Source organism: Nannospalax galili, unplaced genomic scaffold (genome assembly GCF_000622305.1).
Source record: "Nannospalax galili isolate Female #2095 unplaced genomic scaffold, S.galili_v1.0 scaffold191, whole genome shotgun sequence".
NCBI classification, from domain to species: Eukaryota; Metazoa; Chordata; class Mammalia; order Rodentia; family Spalacidae; genus Nannospalax; species Nannospalax galili.
The window spans coordinates 7299653-7321960 of record NW_008331484.1 but is presented as its reverse complement, the minus strand read 5'-3'; positions in this window follow the sequence as shown (position 1 = coordinate 7321960).

Genomic DNA, 22308 nt, shown 5'->3' with positions numbered 1-22308 from the left:
GTATATGAATTGGCCATGATGCAAATACAATTCATGATGGTAGTGATCTAAGTTGGCATGTGTTCCAATCTAAATAGAAGCTGAAATATGGAAAATCTTCTGTTTTTAAGTATAATCAAAAGTAACTGAACTGAAAATTTTATGTGATAAACCTGATTTCAAATTTGAAAGTAAATACAACATGGAATATGCCTTCTTTCTTTGCAGCTCAACCAAAACCAAACTTTAGAACTACTTTACTCTTTGTATAATGATTCTCTAGCTCAACAGTGTCAAAACAGTGATACTAAATAATCAAAGCACTCAATGTTGATTGCATTTCATTTACAGTTAGAAATGTATATTCAAAGTCATTTAAGAAAATGCCTAAAAATTAAGATTTTTTATGTTTTTAGTGAATTGAAATTATTGATAAGCAAGGTTATTGTAACATACTCTTTTAAAGGCTTGGGTGAAAGTAAAGTCATTAATAATGTAGTTTATAAGATTTACTTTTGAAATGTTGTAATTAACATATAATATGCCAACCTATAATAGGGGAGAATAACCATTTTATTTGGAAAGCTTTATAATTTAACCCTGGATGAAAGTAAATTAAGAAACCTTACTTTGCATCATCTGTGTGTTTAAAAAACATTTAAAAGACTCACTAGTAAACAAAAAATATTTGAAGTATTTTGCTTATAATATAGAATTATGAAAATAATTGAACAGGAAAGTTTATAAAATTTAATTATATATCTTGAATTAAAATATGAAGAATTTCACAAAATATCCTAAATTATTGTAATGGGAACATAATTTAAATATTATATTTGTTTGGGGATGATCAATTAAGGCAATAACAACTTCAAAACAAATTACTATGAAATAACATTCATGTGAACAATGAAAAATAATGTCCATATTAAAAATGCATTCTCAGAAAAAATACCAGTGATCAAGTAATAGAAAATTATGTGAGCCATGTGTCACACAATTCAAAGTCCTCCCTATATTAAGAAATCAAATATATATGTATTTAAAAAATTTTTCTTTAATGTATGCATTCGGATAAGGTTACTTTATTTCTTTAGAATTATCTATCTTTTTTCAAACAAATTCAGCTTTTATTCAGATTGTACACTGGGGACAATGAAGGAAAACTAAGCATGTGGCACACAGCTTGTATCCAGACACTCTGTGGTAGAGGTAGGTGAAGCTCTGTAAGATCAAGGCTAGCCTGGTCAACATAGCAAGTTGCAGGCAACCTGGGGCTAGAGGGAGACCTGGTCTCAAAACAATGAAATGAGGAGAAAGTGGGTCCCCTAGAGGATTCTTAGTCTCATTCGTAAAAAAACTTAAGAATGGACCCAAACAGAAGCTTTTACAATTTTACTAAAAACTTAAAGAAAAATCCTCAGGGCAGGCAAATTTATCATCTTGGCAGCTGCCTTGAGGAGGAGAATGGTGGGAAGAAGGAAAGGAAGACATGGAAGCCATGCAGGTTTAGAGCCTACATGGAGGTCAGACATGGCTTACTCTCAGCCACATGGCTGGGAGAAGGAACTTTTAGAGAAAAGGTGAAGAAATACAAGATGCTAGGGGGAGCCCAAAGCCTTAAAGAAAGAATGTTTAGTAAGAAAGGCATGAAGAAGTGTGGGACCCTGACTTGTCTAACTACTTCTTTCTGCTTCTGTAATTTGCTTGGCTTAAGGCAACACTAACTCCATTTTGACTAGCTATAGATCAAGCAAGCCCGGGCATATAGCAGCCTTATAAGGTAAAAACAGAAACTTCTGGCCCCACAGATAACAGTCAGCACATTCCAATGCCCTAAAGACAGCTCCTATCAATAAGAATCCTCCCCCTACTCAGGGCATAGGACCATCCAATCATTTTAAAGGATGCTTGGTTCACGCGGGCTTCTTTGAAACTTCCCTATAAAAGCCTACCCCACCCTAGATCGGGGATCTCAGTACAGATCCGCTGTGCCGGTGAAATCTGAGGGCCCGAGCTTAAGCCCGAATAAAGGCTCTTTGCTGTTGCATACACTCTGGACTCCTTGTTGGTCATTGGGGGTCCATGAAATCTGGGCATAACATTTTGGGGCTCGTCCGGGATCCCCAAGACCCCCCCCCCAGAACCCCCTGGAGCTTTGAGCCTGGTACAGCCAATAAGTGTCTTTGTCCTCTTGTTTGTGTGTGTTGCGCGCTCTTGGATTTGGGCCCCCGTTACATTGATAGCCTGTTGGCAGTGTAGGTGGACGCGCTGGAAGACCCCAGGCCGTGGGACTCGGGAGACGTCCCAGACCCACCTGATAGGGATTGGATCCCACTTGTAACTTTGGAAGGGAAAGGTGGGTGGTACCCACGGAGCAGCGAAAGGCCAACATCCCACTGTCAGTTCTTGTTTAAGGCACCAGGAAGTATTGTTTTGTCAGTGTGTGTCTTTGTGTTTTCCGTGTTATTTGTGACTTACTTAGTTGAGGACATGGGAAAAGGTCAAGTAACACCTTTGAGTCTTTTCCAGGATTATTTTTCTGACTTCAAAAAGAAGGCTAGAGGACCAGGGCTGGAGGTCAAAAAGGGCAGACTCTTTGTCCTTTGTAGGAATGAATGGCCAACCTTTGACGCTGGATGGCTGGAAAGGGGAATGTTTGACCTCCCCACTATTTTCAAGGTTAAAATTTTATTTTCAGGTGCCAGGACACCCTGATCAGGTTCCTTATATTGCAACCTGGCGGGCCCTCGTTGAAGAACCTCCCCCAAATGGCTCAAACTATTTTTGCCACCTCAGGGTTCAAAGACAGCCATCCTCACCCTGTGTGATGATGAGTGGCAGAAAAGTGAAACTAAACCATCTGCCCCACTTTATCCTGTCCTCCAGGGCATAAAGGAGGAAGAACTTCTGCATGAGCCTCCCCCATATCTGCCCACATCGATGGCACAACCATGGCGTTTAGAGCCCCCAGGAGAGGCTGAGGCAGCCCAAGCCCCTATGCATGAGGAGCCCCCCCTCAAACTTAGAGGAGGGTCCAGAGAGGACCGCTACAAGCAGCAGCAGACTCCATCGTCCTTCCCTTAAGGGCAGTGGTGCCCCTTAATTTGGCAAGAGACCAACAGATGCAATATTGGTCATTTTCCACCAGCGACCTCTACAATTGAAAATTGCAAATGGCCAAATTCTCTGAGAAACTACAGGGCCTTATTGATCTGTTAGAATCTGTTCTTTTCACCCATCAGCCCACTTGGGATGACATCTAGCAGCTATTACAGGTTCTATTTACCACCAAGGAGAGGGACCAGATCCAAACTGAGGCCTGGAAGCTGGTCCCTGGGGTGGATGGGAATCCCACCACCAACCAGGCACTGATCGATGAAGCCTTCCCATTAGTCTGACCAAACTGGGAGTTCAATGTGGCAGAAGGTAAGGAGAGGCTCCAGGCCTACTGCCAGACTTTAGGGGGGTCTCCAGGCTGCCGCAAGGCACCTGACTAATTTGGCTAAGATTAGTGATGTGCAGCAAGAAAAGACAGAATCCCTGGCAGCCTTTTTAGAGCAGATCTTTGAGGCGTTCCGCACTTATACACCCATGAATCCAAAGGCACCAGAAAACAAGAATGCAGTTGTATTGGCCTTTTTCAACCAGTCAGCACCCGACATTAGGTGCAAATTACAGAAACTAGATAGATTGGCAGATAAGACTCTGCCAGAGCTGTTGGCAGTGGCAGCGAGGGGCTAGAGAAAGCCCGGAAGACAAACAGGCTTGAGCCGCAGCCACTGCTATTGCCAAGCAGACCTGAGACTTCACTAAGATCCTTCTGGCTATGACTACAAAGTCGCCTGATGAGTGGGAACGCCAACTGCACTACCTCTCTGTAGATTCAGGTAGGAAACCCCGGGAAGGGCGACCAAGGTTACAGAGGAACCAATATGCCTATTGCAAAAAGATGGGCCACTGGATGAAAGATTGCCCAGAAAAACCTGCTGGGTGAGGCAGGGCCCAAGAAGGAGTGCAAACCCTCGAGCTCAGAGAAATGAGGAACTAGGGGGGTTGGGGTTCGGATCCCTTCCCTGAACCTAGGGTAACCCTCAAAGTGGAGGGGACACCTATGAGCTTCCATGTAGATATGGGTGCCCAACACTCAGTATTAACTGAGCCCCAAGGAAAACTATCACATAAAACGTCCTGGGTACAGGGGGCTACTGGAATGAACCAATACTCATGGACCACCCGAAGAAAAGTGGACCTGGGAAAGGGCCGGGTGTCCTTCCTTTCTGGTCATGCCAGAGTGCCCCTACCCACTCCTGGGCAGAGACTTGCTCACCAAAATTGGAGCCCACATTCATTTCACCTCTAGTGGGGCCCAAATGACTGACCAAGGCCATCTGATCCAGATACTTACCCTGCAACAGGAAGATGAGTTTAGGTTACATCAAAAACTGGCCTCTACACCAGAGGAGGAGGTTTCCACCCGGCTAAAGGAGTTCCCCACAGCCTAGGCCAAGACAGGGGGCATGGGGCTGGCTGAACACAAGCCCTCCATTTGGATAGAGCTTAAGCCTGGAATCCTACCAGCCAGAGTTAAACAGTACCCTGTGTCCCAGGAGGCCAGGCTGGGGATCACTCCTCATATCCAATGCCTGAGGGATCAAGGAGTCTTGGTGCCTTGCCGCTCAGCTTGGAATACCTCCTCCTGCCAGTCAAAAAGCCAAATTCAACTGACTATCGGCCAGTCCAGGACTTGAGAGAGGTAAACAAGCAGGTTATGGGTGTTCATCCAAAGGTACCTAATCCTTACACTCTCCTGAGTTCCTTGCCACCTTCCAGAAACTGGTACATGGTGTTAGACTTGAAAGATGCCTCCTGTAGCCTGCTTCTGGCCAAAGTGAGCCAGCTCTTTGCTTTCAAATGGCAAGACCAGGAGATCGGCTTCAACAGGCAGATGACTTAGACCCACCTGCTGCAGAGATTCAAAAATTCACCCACCCTGTTTGATGAGGCTCTCCATGAAGACCTGGGTAAGTACCAGCTGGAACACCCCCGGTTTACCCTATTACAATATGTGGATGACATCTTAATAGCTGCTGATAATGCCTCGCAGTGTCAGCAGGGAACCAGAGATCTCCTGGTGACCCTAGGCAGATTGGGATATCGGGCATCTGCCAAGAAAGTCCAAATATGCCAAAGAGAGGTCACCTATCTGGGATACATATTAAAGGAAGGACAAAGATGGCTTACAGATGCCAGGAAAGAGACAGTGCTAAAGATACCCACCTCTTACTCCCAGAGGGCAGTGAGAGAATTCCTGGGGTCAGCAGGATTCTGCCGCTTATGGATACAGGATTTGCTGCATTGGTGAGGCCCCTCTATGAAGTCACATGGGAAAGTAGACCCTTCATTTGGACGGAGGTCCAGGAAAAGACCTTCAATAAGATCAAACAGGCCCTTCTGACTGTCCCAGCCCTAGGACTTCTGAATGTTACTAAGCCTTTTCATCTTTTCATAAATGAAAAGAAGGGAGTGGCCAAAGGAGTCCTAACTCAGACTCTGGGGCCCTGGAATAGGCTGGTGGCATATCTATCAAAATAACTGGACCCAGTTGCCCCGGGATGTCTGCCATGTTTGTGAATTATAGCAGCCACAGCTCTTCTAGTCAAAGATGCAGACAAGTTAACCTTAGAGCAAGAATTATGTATCATAACCCTTCATGCCAGCCATCGAGGGAGTTCTCAAGCAACCACCCGACCACTAGTTGAGTAATGCCTGGATGACTCACTATCAAAGCTTGTTCCTTAACTACTCCCCCCAGGATCCGTTTTCTCCAGAGCACAGCCCTCAATCCAGCCACCCTGCTGCCCGATCCAGACCTGGAAACAACCTTGGACGATTGCCTGGGGATCCTGGGCCAAGTGCATGGGCTCAGAAAAGACATGACCAATGCATGTCACTTCTGATGCACAATCCACTAGGTTCACCAATGGCAGCAGTTTTGTGCAGAACAGACAGAGGTACGCAGGGGCAGTAGTAATAACAGAGACTGTCTGGCAGTGGTTTTATCTGCAGGGAATTTAGCCCAGAGGGCTGAGTGGATAGCCTAGACCAGGGCTCTTAAATTAGGCAAGGACAAAAATCTGAACATGTATATGGATAGCCAGTATGCCTTTGCCACAGCCCATGTACATGGGGCCATCTACCAGGAGAGGGAGCTGCTCACAGCTGAGGGAAAGACTATTAAATATAAACAAGAAATCCTAGACTTAATGGCTTCCCTATGGCTATGCAAGAAACTGGCTATCATCCATTGCCCGGGGGAACCAATAGACAGATATGCCTATAGCCGGAGGAAACTAGGAGGCAGACCAAGTTGCCAGGAGATGGCCCAGAAAGCAACCTTAGTCCTGGCTATCCATCTGCTGGACCCAGGGCCACCCATGCCACCAGACCAACCTGATTATTCTCAGGAAGATCTGAAGCTGATATACAAATTTCCCATGAGCCAAAAGATTGATGCCTGGTGGCATACAGGAGACTGCAGGATTATCCTGCCAAGTAACCTAACCAAAGATCTTCTCAATCACATCCACCAGCCCACCCACCTGGGCACTCGAAAGACAGAAGACCTCCTAAGAAATGCCCATCTCAAGGTTCTGAACCTCCGATCACATGTCGATTCAATCACCTCCAAATGTCTTAGCTGTAGGCTGACAAATGCTAAGAACCTTCCCAAAGAACAGGGGACCTGGTTGAGAGGCTCCAAGCCCAGAGCCCACTGGGAAATGGACTTTACAGAGATAATACCAGGCAAATATTGTTATAAATATCTTTTAGTTTTGGTACATACTTTTTCAGGATGGACTGAAGCGTACCCCACCAAGCATGAAACTGCACAAATGGTCACCAAGCGGCTACTGGAAGACATTCTTCCAAGGTATGGTATGCTGGCTTTACTGAGCTCAGACAACAGACCAGCATTCACCTCGCAGGTAACAAGAGTTAGCAAAATTATTGGGGACAAAAGGGAACTACATTGTGCCTACCAGCCCTAGAGTTCTGGATAGGTAGAAAGAATGAATAGAACCCTAAAAGAGACCCTTACTAAATAAACTAGGGAGACTGGTGAGGACTGGGTGGTTCTGCTTCCCTTTGCTCTATATAGGGTGCAAAACTCACCCTACCTGTTAGGTTTAGACTCCATTTGGAATCATGTTTGGAAGACCCCCTCCCACCCTCCCCAATTTAAAAGCTGAATTAATTGCTGAGTTTGATAACCATCAATTGCTTGATTCTCTTGAGGCTGTGACACATGCCCAAAGGATGTGTGTCCCTGTATCTGAAAGCTATTTATGAGACCTCTCCTCCTCCTACCCCACACAAGTACCAGCCTGGTGATTGGGTATACATCTGCAGACACCGCCTTGAGACCCTAGAACCTCACTGGAAAGGACTGTACATGGTGCTCCTGACTACCCCGACTGCAGTGAAAGTAGACGGAGTTACCGCCTGGATTCATCACACCCACGTCCAGCTAGCGAACCCACACCCAGACCCAGATGATCTTCGCCCTCTGCTGATTGCTGCACCGGATCCCAAAACATGAAAATTCCACAAGGATGAGGATAACCCCCTCAAGCTAAGACTTTATTCTTCTTAATGGCTTCTATATTGTCCTCTGGCAATGCTCACCCTGACCTTCCCAACACTGTCTGTCAGGGAAATGTACCAAGGGAGAAACCAGGTGGTTGGCACAGCCAACTGCCCCCTAGTGAGCTATCAAGAATCCCTAGACATCATAGTCTTGGCCAACTGCCCCCTAGTGGGCTGTTGAGAACCCCTAGACATCATAGTCCTAATAATGTTAACAATTGGACCATGTGTCATCAATCGGCTGACTGCCTTCATCAGAGAACGGGTGAGTGCAGTACAACTCATGGTCCTGAGGTCCCATATCAGCCCGTAGACCCCCTCATTATAGACCCCAACCCAGACCCATGATTGGGTCATCCTTAGTTGCTAGGAAAGGGCGAAATGTGGGACCCTGACTCATCTAACCACTTCTTTCTGTTTCTGTAATTTGCTTGGCTTAAGGCAACACTAACTCCATTTTGACTAGCTATAGATCAAGCAAGCCCGGGCATATAGCAGCCTTATAAGGTAAAAACAGAAACTTCTGGTCCCACAGGTAACAGTCAATGCATTCCAATGCCCTAAAGACAGCCCCTACCAATAAGAATCCTCCCCATACTCAGGGCATAGGACTATCCAATCATTTTAAAGGATGCTTGGTGCACGCAGGCTTCTGTGAAACTTCCCTATAAAAGCCTACCCCACCCTAGATCAGGGCTCTCAGTAAGGATCCACTGCGTCTGTGAAATCTGAGGGCCAAGCTTAAGCCTGAATAAGGGCTCTTTGCTGTTGCATACACTCTGGACTCCTTGGTGGTCACTGGGGGTCGTGAAATCTGGGCGTAACAGAAGAAAAGGAGAAATTACATTTTCCTGAAGAGAGACAAAGACCTACATGACTGTGGCTGTCTGGAAGTTCTGCAGGGATCTGAGCTAGTTCTAGGCAAAAATATTTGCTACTTAATTAACACACCAGATATTCCTCCCATCTATTTAGCATAACCTGCCTTCCTGGGAGTGGTTCTATCACCAGGTAATTGACCAGTGAGACTGGAAAAATGGGTCCTCCAACAGATAGACTAAATGTTTTTTATAGTCTGGACCAGTTAATTTAGGGGCTTATTGATACTCTATCAACAACAACACTAACAAAAATCTAAAACGATGGAAAGCATATGCCAATTTCAAGACATAACTATATTTTTGATTTTCATTTCTCTAAATTTTGACATTTATTTTCTTTAATTGAAAATTTGTGAATTTCATAAAATATATTTCATTGCATTTAGAGCCCCTCCCCTATCAGTGCCCCCATTATGTCCTTCCAATTTCATATTTTATGAATGTTATTATATATATATATATGCCTCTAAATTCAAATTTGTGTCCCCAAATGTCTTCAGTGTTCATACATCCACTGAAACATGAATAACCTACTAAGAGTCACATCCTTAAAGAGACTGACTCTCCCCTTCCCAGCAACCATCAATTTTCAATAGTTCCCCAGGTAGACTTTGGGTTTTACCTACTTCTCGGTGACTGCTGAGATTTTGTCTGATTTAAGCTTGTGATTGACTTGTGCATTCTGTAACATTACTATGAGTTCATATGTGTTACCTCCCCACTTTCTAAAAACTGTTTCCTTGTAGTCATCTACTATATCTGACTCTTAAAATCTTTTTGCCTCTTCCACAATGATCCCTGAGCCTTTGGAGGCAGAAGGTTGACATAGGTGTCCAAGGATAATCACTCTGAAGTCTCTTATTCTCTGCAGTCACCATTGTAGGTTTATGGGTTAATCACTTTCTGCTATATAAGGAAAATTATCTGGTAAGGGTTTAGAGATGTATTAATATATGGGTATAACAAATTATTAGGAATTGCTTTAATAATGCATATATTTAACAGAATAATCAAATTAAGTTCTCCCCTATGGCCTAAGGCCTGTCTAGCTACATGTTCCTAGGTCTGATAGCAATGTCAGATACGGGTTAAGTCTTATGACTCAACCTTAAATCCACTTATAAAGTGATTGGTTACCCCCATACTATCTGTGCCACTATTGAACCAACAGTCATATCTTGCCAGGTCAGTTTTTCTTGAAGCATATTGTGTTCACAGCACTTGTGACAGCATGTACAAGACCTGTGAAAGTCCAACAAGACAAAAACATAGCATGAAAGGCAGAGGTGTTCAAGATTCCCCAGCTCTACCTGAGGAGCAATTGTCTCCTAGTTGCAACTGGCAACTACTAGGAGAGGGAAAGTCAGTTTTCTTTAAGGGTGTGATGTTGGGACAGTTGCTCATGCTCTGCTGAATAGATCCATACCCAAGATCCTTTGAGGAACATATTTCATGCTTGATAGGCCTTTAAAAAAGAGGATATTAAATGAGGGAAGTAGGAAGATGAGGGTGCATCTGATTTGGGATAGTAGAAAGGGGGAATGAAGCTGATCTAAATATATTTATGAAACTCTAAAAAAATTTAAAATATTATTTTTTAGTTTCATAAATGAGTACTGTTTTTACATTATTTCTATACTTGCTAGGTCCCCTCCAACTCTTCCCAGACCCCCCAAAACCCCTCTTAATTCCTTGTCCTCTTTTACATATATATATAAATATTATAACTAAATATAAATATTATACATACACATATATATTACACAAAATCCATTCAATGGTGCTCCTGCGATACTTAATCCCTAGGGATGCCCTCTTGAAATTATCTCTCAAGGATCTAGTCCCTGGAAAAAGCTGATTCTCCCTCCCTCAGAGTTCTCAGTATTCATTGGTTGCCTTCCATAGTATACATGGTGGGAAAAGTCATAGAACCTGGAGAGGAACCTACTTCTGTCACTTTCCTAGATCAGTATAATTTTTTACTATTCTAAATACATATGCTTATATTTATATTTCTTCATCTTGAGGTGGAATCCTGTGAAATTTCCCCCACCTATCTTGGCTTTTGTTATTATGCAGTTCTTAGACTACCATACTGTGGGGATTTCACTGGTGTAGCTTCCCTGTCTTGTCTAGAATGCATTAGCTAGCAGCAGGTTTCTTGACCATCTGGCTGTTGTATTCTTTCTGTCCTCTCTTCACAATGTTCCTGAGACTTAGGTGTAGAGGTTGGATAAACTGTAGATCTATCACTTAGGGATGGACACCATACCATTACTTTCTCTGAACTCAATCAGTTATGGAACTCTGTAGCAGTCTCCATCTTTTGCAAAACAAACTTCTTTGGAGCTGTAGAGATTGCTCAGTGGTCACACTGCCTGCTCTTGCAGAGGACCTGGGTTGGGTTCCCAGCACCCGCATGGCAGCTAACAACTATCTGTAGTTCCATTCAGGGGATCTGATGCCCTTTTCTGACATCCAAGGGCATTGCATAATAAGGGTAAACTTTCACAGATGCACAGGATACGCTCATACTCATAAAATAAAAATAATAAGTAAAATATTTTTATAAAAGTAGCTTCTTGAGAAGCTGTGGTGAGAAGTCCATTTGTCCATAAACATAAGCATCCAGATTCTATGACTTTTCCCACCATGTATACTTGGTTATGTTAGATACCCGTTGATTACCCATATGATACAAATGTTTCTATTTTACCAGGAGTGATAATTTGCTGGGCTGGTCATTGTTATGGTTCATAGGCTTTTCAGCTGAGTAACACCATTGATTGCTTTTCTCCCTTGGCAGATTGCATAGCATCTATAGATATTATGACAGTTTGTCTCTGGGGAGGAGGCTTCTAGGTCAGTTCCAGTTCAATTACTCCAAATCATCTGTCCAAAGTATGTTATGTCTTCTGAAACAGGTTCTTACCTTTTTATTTTTTTATTTTTGTTCTTTAAAAATATTTCATTTATTATTCTTATTTTGTGTGTATGAGTGTTATGCCTACATGTAAGTAAGTGCAACCAAGTCATGCAATACCCACAGAGGACAGAAGAGGCTGTCGGATCCCCTGGAACTGGAGTTACAGGCAGTTGTTAGCCACCATGTGGGTGTTGGGATTCAAACCCAGGTCTTCTATAAGAACAGTCAGTGTTCTTAACCTCTAAGCAATCTCTCCAGCCCCCAGGCTCTTACATTTTTAAGTCCTGGGAGGTAATCAATGGCTGTGGCAATAGTCTATATTATTTTGAAAGTCTCATACACTACCCTGAAAACAACTTGAAGGGAGGTTTCCTTTGCCTGGCACTGTGAATTTTTATTTAAAAATTTTCAATTAAAAATTTTAAGATGGCAGATATCACAATGATATTTTGAAGATGCATTTTTATTTTCTTAATATGTTTTTGTGTATTTGTGGATCTGTGTACATGTGAGTGTGGGGGCTCTCAGAGTCCAGAAAAGAGTATCAGGTCTCTGGAAGCTAGTGTTAAAGCTGGTTGATTGTGAATCACCCAAATTGGGTGCTGGGAACTGAATATGGTACTCTGTAAGAGCAGCAAGACCTCTTAAACACTGAACTATTTAACTTGCCCTTTGACAAGAGGTACAGTGCTCTTAATAATGTTTTAGGACAAATATAAAATTAATTTGACAGTCTACAGATTATATTCATATCTTTAAAAAAATGCTTCACTCCACTTATATATAACTTTTACACATTCAATCCCTAGTTCTAATATTTATTTTCAATCAATATTTATAAAAACAAGTTATAATATTTCTTATCTAATAATGCCAAAACCCACTTCAATATGATGACCATGGTCTGCTCTCCTGGATAATATATATTGAGGTACTAAGATGCTCAGTACCTTAGTCCAAATTCATATATGAGGTGAGTCAAATGAAAGTTATTAGCCAGAAGTTTAACCAGGGCCATCTATTTCTCTAATCTAGGATATTACATGATCCTTCCTTTACATGAGCTAGAGTCTTAGTGCCCTGTCCTTAATTGTTTCATTGTCTTAAAAATTATCTGAATTCACTTGATTTTAAGTTTCAGGAGTGTGAAAATTGAGCTTTACAGACTTCATCCTTTTGTGTGTCCATTTATTCTCTGTGTTTGGTCATGTTCTTTCCAATTCTGATTTGATGCAGTTGAAGAAAATGAATGGTAATTATCTGTCGAATGACAATTCCTTTCCAAAGCTAACAGGCAAGTAGACTCACAAAAGTTATAAAATTGAAGGCTTGTAAAACTTTAATTGACTTGCAATTATCTTTCTCTTTATCTCTCAAAATGTCCAGTAGAAAATAAGAGTGAAGAATCTAACAATTTGCCTTTCAAACATCCACAAAAGTTACAGCTTCTATTTCTTTAAAAAAATTTTTTTTAATTTTATGCGTACGAGTGTATTGCCTGCATGTTTGTGAGTGCACCTGTGTCATGCAATGCCATAAATTTCATAAGAGGGAGTCAGATTCTCCTAGAACTGGAGTTATGAATGGTTGTTAGCCACCATGTGGGTGCTGGGGATTGAACCTGGGCCCTCTGCAAGAGCAGTCAGTGATCTTAACGGCTGAGCCATCTCTCTGTCCCCAACAGCTACTATTTAAATCTGTTTAAAGTCTGTACCTAGTATGTTAATCTTAAAATACTAGCTTTGATTATAACATCAAAGGTCATTTACCCTAATCTAGCAAAAACAACATTGATTAATCTTGCACGTTTACTTCCTTTACATGCACTGTTGATAGGTTAAAATTCTTACTTTAGCTCAATAAATTTTCTTTCTAATAAGTTTCTCTTCAATGCTATCCCTTTTTGTCTTCAGGAAACTTGTTACCTATAGCACATGTATATTCCCTTTTTATCAGTCTTGCAGTATTAAAAGTTATAATTCCATACTTTCAAAACGTTATTTTGCAGTTTTAGAATACTATGATTCACAGAGCATGATGTGAAAGCTGATCTTGGTTGTCAACTTGACAACCTAAATGCGAGAAACTTTCTTGATCAGATTTTTTTTTTACAGTGTTTTCTAATTTTTTAAAAATTTGTTTTCATTGAATTTTTGTGTTTCATACAGAACATCTCAATCAATCTCAATCATCTTTATATCCTCTTCCTCACTGACACCCTCCCATATCAACCCCCCAAACCTAACTGGAATTCATACATTCTGTCATTTGTGTTAAGGCCTCAACTTAGTGTTTCCAGAAGTTCCTCAGTAAGTTCATGGACTGAGGTCTAGTCAGCTTATCTGTGGGAAGACCCACCCTAAACGTGAGTGTTACCTTCTGATGGTAGCCCATATAAAAAGACATAGGAGAGGGAATTATTTCTTTTTGCCTGCTTGCTTTCACTCTCTTGTGTTTATTTATCTTGCTGTGACATTCATTTGCAGATCTTAGAACCAAATTCTTCAGATTCCAGGGTCTGGAAAATAAAAGCTCTGCAGAAATCCTTTAGCCTTTCAGTGCCTGGACTGAGGAATTACTGGATTCTCAGCAGCCCTAGTGTGAGACAGCCATTGTCTGACTGCTCATACTCAGATCCTATCTTGTAAGCCCATCTAAAATAACCCCTTCATATATATAATATGCATTTTATCAATTCTATTCCTCTAAAAAACCCTGAATAATGTATGGAAGTAGGCAATGAAAACGACTGAACACCATCACTGCATGAACAAATAAAACAGTTTATTGGCAAACTGCTGGGCTACCTTTCAAAGGTAGAGAAATAGCAACTAACAGAAGAAGTGTGATAGATTTTATAGAAAGTTAGAGGCTTGGGTGGCTTTCCAGGAGGCTCTTGCCTTGGGGAGAGGAAGGTGACCATTGAATTGCAGGGTGAGGGAACTGTAATCTTCCTGATAAGCAGGGAATTTTACACCTGGTTTCTGCTGGAACCTGATCTGGGCTTGGGGGTTCGTTTGCGAAACCTATTTCTGCCAGGGCGATTTTCGAAACCCAATTTCTGCAAGGGGGTTTGCTGAGACTGATTCCTGGGGAATGCTAAGTTTCAATTTTCCTCTTCCTGGTTGTGGAACATATAGTCCTGACATTCTGGAAAGCTTGGCAGCACTGCTGCCATTTTGAGGACCTAACAGCTAATATATATGGCAAAGCATACATATTATTTACTGATTTGTGAATGCATATTAAATATATTTTAGCTCTGATGTGATTCTCGGGGATTTCCAAAATAGAATATTTTTGGTGTAGTCATGAAATGAAAGTGATTTGTAATATTATTATTAAATGTCATTTTGTGGTGAGAGATAAGAATTTAATTTCATTCTACTACTTGTAACTCGTAGACCAAATGGTTTATCAGCACCACTTGAAGAACGTGCTGTCTTTTCCCCAATGTGTATCGTTGACATATTTGCCAAAAATCAAACTCCACTACAAATGGATCTAGACCTCAACATAATCCCTGGGTCTGATAGAAGAGAAAGTAGGGGGCATGCTTCAACCTGTAGCACAAGAAATGAATCTGATAAGACAGGCATTAATGTTAGAGTAGCAAAAAGCCTTATAAATTTAACTGGTCCAGACTATAAAATCCCTAGTCTATTTGTTGGAGGACACAGCTTTCCAGTTTCACTGATCAATTATCTGGTGGTAGAATCACCCCTAGGAAGGCAGGTTCGCCTTAAGTTATGCTAAATAGATGGTTGGAATACCTGATGTGTTAACGAGGTAGTGAATTTTTCCTGGCTGGAACTAGCACAGACCTTCACTGAACTTCCAGACAAGCCACAGTCATGTAGGTCTCTGTAAGTCTTTCTCTCTTTCTCTTTCTTTCTTTCTTTTTTCTGTTAGGGTTCCAAATAGCAGCAGTTAGCAGATTCTACCTGATAACCAGAGATTTTAGAAGCTGTTTTTCTCTTATCTTAAGAGGGAAAAAGTAAACACTTCCAGACCCTAATCCTATCTGCTTTTCCTGCTTCCCCCTCTCTGATTTCTCCCCCAAACATTCCCCCCTTCCACACCCTAAAGCCCCCATATATAAAGTCCCAGCTCAGAACCCGTGGGCGGACATCTTTCCCTGACATTTTTCCCTTTGCTGACATCTTTCCCTTCCCCGAGGGAAAGGTGCCCCGTGCGAAATAAATCTGTATCCTGCTGAGAATTCCATCTGTGCCTTGGTGCCTCCTCCTCCATCCACACCACCCGCTCTCTCTCTCCTCAAAACCTATCATTTTCCTCTTTTCTTTCTTTTTCTTTTCCTCCCTCCCTCCCTCCCCCCTTCCTTCCTTCCTTCCTTCCTTCTTTCTTTCTTTCTTTCTTTCTCTTTCTTTCTTTCTTTCTTTCTTTTTTTCTTCCTTCCTTCCTTCCTTTTTTCCTTCTTTTCTTTCTTTTTCTTTTCTTTCCTTTCCTTCCTTCCTTCCTTCCTTCCTTCCTTCCTTCCTTCCAGAAAGGTGTAATTTTCCCTTTTCTTCTTCATGCCTTTCTTACTAAACATGCTTTCTTTAAGGCTTTGAGCTGCCCCTAACATCTTGTATTTATTTTTTCTCTGAAGCTTCCTTCTTTCAGCCATGTGGCTGCCAGTCTAAACCTGCATGGCTCTATGGCTTTCTTTCCTTCTTCCCACAATTCACCTCCTCAAGGCAACTGCCAGGATTACCAGCTTAGCCTGCCCTGAGGATTTTTCTCCGAAACTTTAAAAAAATTGTAAAAATTCCGTTTTGGGTCCATTCTTAAATTCTTTTATGAATGAGACTGAGAACCCTCTAGGGGACCCGCGTTCTCCCTGTTTCATTAAAACCAAGAACTGATAAATGGAACCTCATAAAATTAAAATGCTTCTGTACAGTAAAGGCACAATCATTTGAATGAAGAAGCGACCTACAGAATGGGAGAAAATCTTTACCAGCTGTACATTTGACAGAGGCTGTTAGTATCTAGAATATAATATACAAATTACACAAAAATCAATCATTAAGAAAGCAAATAGCTCAATTTAAAAAAATAGGGAGTGGAACTAAACAAAGAGTTTTTATAATGGCAAAGATCCAAAAAATAAAAATAAAAAAATTGACAAATTCTGGCCTGGATGAGACAGAAGGGGAACATGTATAAACTGGTGGAAATGAATGAGAAAGGACAGCTACTGTGGAAATACATATGGACTGTCCTGAAAAAGCAAGAACTAGATCTGCCACATGATCCAGCTATACCACTTTTGACCATAAACCCAAAGAACTCTCTATCCTACTATTGGAAATTTTTTTATCTATGGCTATTGCTGCTCTACTCACAACAGTCAGGAAATGGAAACAACCTAGCTCTCTACCAACTGATGAACAGAACAGGAAAATTTGTTACATTTAAACAATGAGATATTACCCAATTCTTAAGAAAAACAAAATTATGAAATTTATAGGTAAATAGAGGGGGTAGAAACAATCATCCTAAGTGAGGTGACACAGACCTGAGAAACAAATGTCACATATTTTCTCTCATATGCAGATGCTAGCTTTGACTCTTTTGATAGTTGTCTTACATTTGAAACAAACAGAGGCCCAGAAACATTTAGGAGCCACAGAAAAGGGGCTGTCAAGAAGAGAAGATACAATGCAGTGTTAAAAAGGTAGAGAGGGAAATAATGGAACAGGCAGAGTTAAATGGGGTATCAGACAAAGGCAGGGTAGAGAGGGACTATGGGGAGGGATAACTAGCACGACAAGCCTCTACAGAAAATCATACAAAAACCTGCTACTATATAATCTTATTTTTGCAATAAATGGAGATGAACACAGAGACCCACAGCTGATCAAAGTGCAGAAAATAAGAGAGTGTACAATGCCAAGAGCCTTGAATCAATATGAAAACCCATGCTCCAAGGCTCAGGGATCCTAATGGAAGAAAGGCCAGAATAATTGCAAGAGCCAGTGGCAGTGGATGACAACGATGTAGCAGGTTTTTTTTGTTTGTTTTGTTTTGTTTTGTAGCCACAACCTGAAAGTTGCACAAATAAATTCAAAACAATTGTGACATCATACAAAAGACCTATGGAATCTCAAGTGGGATAAAAATCACAGCATGTAGGGAGTGATGGGCTTCAAGTCCTACTCATAGTTGAAGAGCTACAAGCAATTGTTAGCTGTTCACAGAGGGAGAGTCAGATTTTTTTAAGTGTGTAATTCTTGGTAGGTAGTCTACTATCCAGGGGACAATCGCACACCCAATAATATATGGGCGGTACTAAATCAGTTATGCTTATAGAATACTATGTGAGTGGTTAAGCATGTGTGTTTTTATGTACATAGGTGAAAATGAGTGTGACTGTGTGTGGAGACCAGAAGTTTACCTTGTGTATCATTCCTAAGGAGTGCTATACCTTGTTTTTGTAAGAAAGATTCTTTCATTGGCCTGGCACTGGCTGAAAGCCTAGGTGGTTGGGTAGTAAACTGCATAGTTCTGCCTCTCCCAACCTCCACAGAGCTGGAATTTCAAGTGCGCCCCATCACACACAGCCTTTTCACATGGGTTCTGAGGGTTCATACTTGTACTATAAGCACCTTGGCAACAAGCTATCTCCTATTCCTACACCATTATCTTTCATTAATTTCAGTATGCTGAGGTATGATTTTATCTTTTATGTCCTCAAAGCACATTACATGTCTATCTATATAAGTAAACAAATGAGGCGCATTTTCAAATGCTCAGTTCTCATGTGGCACAGGAACCTATTGGTCATAACAGCCTCAAACCGTGAGAGGTCTTAGTGGTACTGAACTTGGTTCAACATGCATTCATTTAATCTACTGGGGAAAACAACTAAGTTATATGAATTAAAAAGCTTGATTTCACACTGGTATTTAGAAAAAAAATGTTCTGAGTTCATTCTACTGCTTATAGACATTTGCTGTGAGAAATGTATTCAGAGTTTGGGGATGCTGGACTAGACAGCTTATCCATTAAATTTTGACAATATTAATTTGGATGATATTTTGGCACCTTGATAATAGGATCAAATTTTAATAACCTGACAAGTTGGCATATAGAAAGATGCCAACAACATAATTTTAGTACTAAGGTCAAAAAAAGCCAATTTACCTAAGAGGAAAAACAAACTTTTCAGAGATGCAACAAACATGAGTATATAGAAGGGATACAATGTGCACCTCAAAATGTTTTACAAGTAAGTACAAGACAATTTCTGTACTTACTGTATTAAAAATAAATATAAGGTTTTTGTATATTTTTATTGAGTTTTTGTGTATTTCATACAATAGTTCTTAGTCAAATTTAGACCCATTCCCCTATGCATGCCCCCAATACCCCTTCCCTGGACCGCATGCATTCTGTTATATATGTTAAGTTCTATTTGGTTAAGCATTTGCATCCTGATATCCTTTGGTGCAAGTTTATCCACTCTCAGAGTCCTATCAGCCTATCTACAGATCTTAAAGAAGATCTACTCTCCCTTGTCCAACAAACATTACTTATTCTTAATCTATTTAAATTTAAGCCTCAGTCACCAAATCATTCAGTTTTTTCATACATTATTCACTGTCAGGAAAAAGTACTTCTATTTAGTGAGCAATTATTTAGCAATCAGGAACAAATACTCTTTTTTCCAAGAGGGCTGTAGAAATAGAATAGATCAAATATAACTCATTCACATTTCCACCAGATATCTTTGGAGATAATAAGACATCAAAGTGAAATCTGTAGGATGTTTACTCAAGCTCTCTCAATGACTAAAATACTTCTTTGATGGATCAAGTGCTATTGTTCTCCAATAGCTGATTTCTTGAAGCCTGAACAGCCAACATGATAGTACTGATAGTACTATAAGGAAATGACTCTGTAAATGACAAGGTTCAGTTGGATTCATAAAGGTCAAATCCAGGAAAGAATCAGCATCCTTAAAAGAAGAAGGAGACCAGAGAGCTCTCTCTGTGAGGAGGATATGAGAAGATGTCATTTGCAAACTGGAAAGATAGCCTCACAAGAAACCTGCTTGGCTAGCACACTGATTTTGAACAATACCAACATAATTAAATATCTCTCATTTAGCCATGCATTTTCATACTCATGTTTTAAGTGAATTGAATTTACTGATTCTTTAACATTTAATTCTTCAATTCTTAATTTTCAAAAGCTTATGTTTACTTCATGTAAATAAGCCATTTATTCAGACCATGTAAACAAACAGGCTGGCACTGAAGTGAGGAAATAGTATATAAGAGATCATATCTTTATAATTTTGATCTTTAGCATGAGTAAAATACATCAGAATCATTTCTTTCTGAAACAGACAAAACAGACTTTTATGATATAATGACAAAAAGAGTATGCTACTGATCATAAGATGAACCTTTTTAGTGCTCTACATATTTAAGCAACAATTTTTAGATCTTGAGTTTCATACATGTTCTCTTTTAAATACTATGAATTTAGACCAAAGAAAATTTAACCCTTTCACTGGGCACTAAGGGATATCAACTCACTGCCTCAGTTTTCTTGTATTTAAAACAAAATTAGGAAATGAAAACCTATAAAGGAAAATGGATTTATTTTCTGTTTCATTGAATTCTGAGTTTTCACTCTTCCTGTAATAGTTTTTCATTTTTATAGGAAGGATGAAACACAATAGAATATATGGAAAGATTATGTTTTTATTTGGGGGGCTTTTGGTGAGAGAGTCTCCCTGAAACACCAGCTGGTCTAGACCTCACTAGTATAACAGGCTGGCCTTGATCTCACAGGGATCTGCCTGCCTCTGCTTCCTGTGTGTTGGTATTAAAATACACCACTATGCCCAGCTGAGGGTTACATTTTTAACTGTGAGGGAAACTGTCAGAACTGTGTGAAATTTCTTCTTGAGAGGCAGGCTCTTTAGCCTTTCCCTCCTCCCTCAGCATTGGATTCTGGGGGAATTTCAGTTCTATAGGATCCATGATTTCAAGGTACCTGTTGCAACCTACTTTTAAAATAACATATGTAGATGAAATGAGGGACTGAACATGAGCCATAGAACTTCTGGGGTTCGTTAATAATTTTTTGACTGCAGTGGTTGGTTTCAGTCCTTGAAAATGATCAAAGAAATAGATGTCACCCACACAGCACATGTTACACTAATTGGTCAAAGAGATTTTCATTTCTCTTTTTTTTCTTCATCAAACATTTCCAACATTTCATCCCTGCCTCCTGCCTACTACACTTTACTTAGTTCTTTTGGTAATGAAGTTTCACTGCTTGGGAGAAAAGAAAGAAAAAACAACAGTGTAATGAAGTTCATCACACCTAGCTTCTTCTAAGCTGAAATAAGTTGAAGAGGGACAAAGTCTTAATTTTAAATAATAGTCTGCGTTAGAACTACCAAAGGATTGTATATTTAATCACTGCCCTGAGGAATGGCACTATGAAAAGAAATCACAGTGAGAGGACTGGCTTACATTTCACAAAATAGAAGAAGAGGAAGGACTAACTAGCTCCAGAGAACAAATGGAGTCTTTGTGATTACACAGCATGAATAATGAGTGGATAAGAGTGGCGAGAATGCCCTTGATCAAATATTTTATATATTATGTGAATCTCTCTGTGTATGTACACAAAATTATCTCAAGTTCTGCTCCATTTGGTGGTATTGTCCCTTTATTGAAAATGTAATAACTTAGACTTAGTGACTGTATATCACTTGCCTAGGTCTAGAATTGCCAAATTTATCAACTGAAAATGCACAATACAATTGGGCTCATTAAATTTGAATTTCAAGCATGTAATGAATTTCTATTTTTAAAAATTTATTTTTATTTTTTAATTATGTGCATGTGTGTATGTGTGCATCAAGGGGGTGTGGGTGTATGCACATGAGAGCAGGGCCAGTAGAGGCCAGAATACAGCATCAGATACTCTGGAACTGGGGTTACCATTGTGTGCTGACTAACGGGTGTTGAGAACGAATTTCTGATCTTCAATAGAGCAACATGTACTCATAACTGCTGTGTTATACCTCCAGTCCCTGACAAGTTAATGTAGCTATAATCTATTAAATATTTGATGTGTTCTTATCTTAAATGGTTATCCATTAATTATGAGGCATTAAAATAAAACTGGAATTCTTATATTTTGTCTAACAACCCAATCACAATCATTCAGTTACTAAATTCTGACACAGAATTAGAAATCAGATGTTTATACTTTTTTCCTTATGCCAATTAGGCTTCACTTCAGAGTCAGAAAATGGTGATTAAATTGTTTCTTCATAGGACTTAATCTCAGGATCTGACCCTACAGCTTTAGGTTTAATAGGTTTCCTGAAGCCAGTGATGAATATGACTGCTGTTCATATTTGGTTCTTAAGGATGCAACAATGTTTCATGCCAAAGTGTGAAGCATGAAGCCAGTTCTGCCTCTAGCTTTTCCTTCTTTCCTTCCTTCCTTCCTTCCTTCCTTCCTTCCTTCCTTCCTTCCTTCCTTCCTCTTCCTTCCTTCCTTCCTTCCTTTTTAGTGTTTGGGATTTTCAGGGCTGGATAGATGGCTCAGAGGTTAAGAGCACTGATTGCTCTTGCAGAGGACCAGGGTTTGATTCCCAGCACTCACATGGTGGCTAACAACCATCTGTAACTCCAGTCCCAGGGGAGCCAACATCCTTTTCTGACCTCCTAGGGCAATGCACAACATGGATGCATTTACACACATGCAGGCAATGCACTCACATACATAAAATAAAAATAATAATTAAAATATTTCTAAAAAATTTTTGTATTTTCATGCAATATAGTTTGACAGTATTTAGATCACCTCCCTTTCTACAACCTTCCTCTA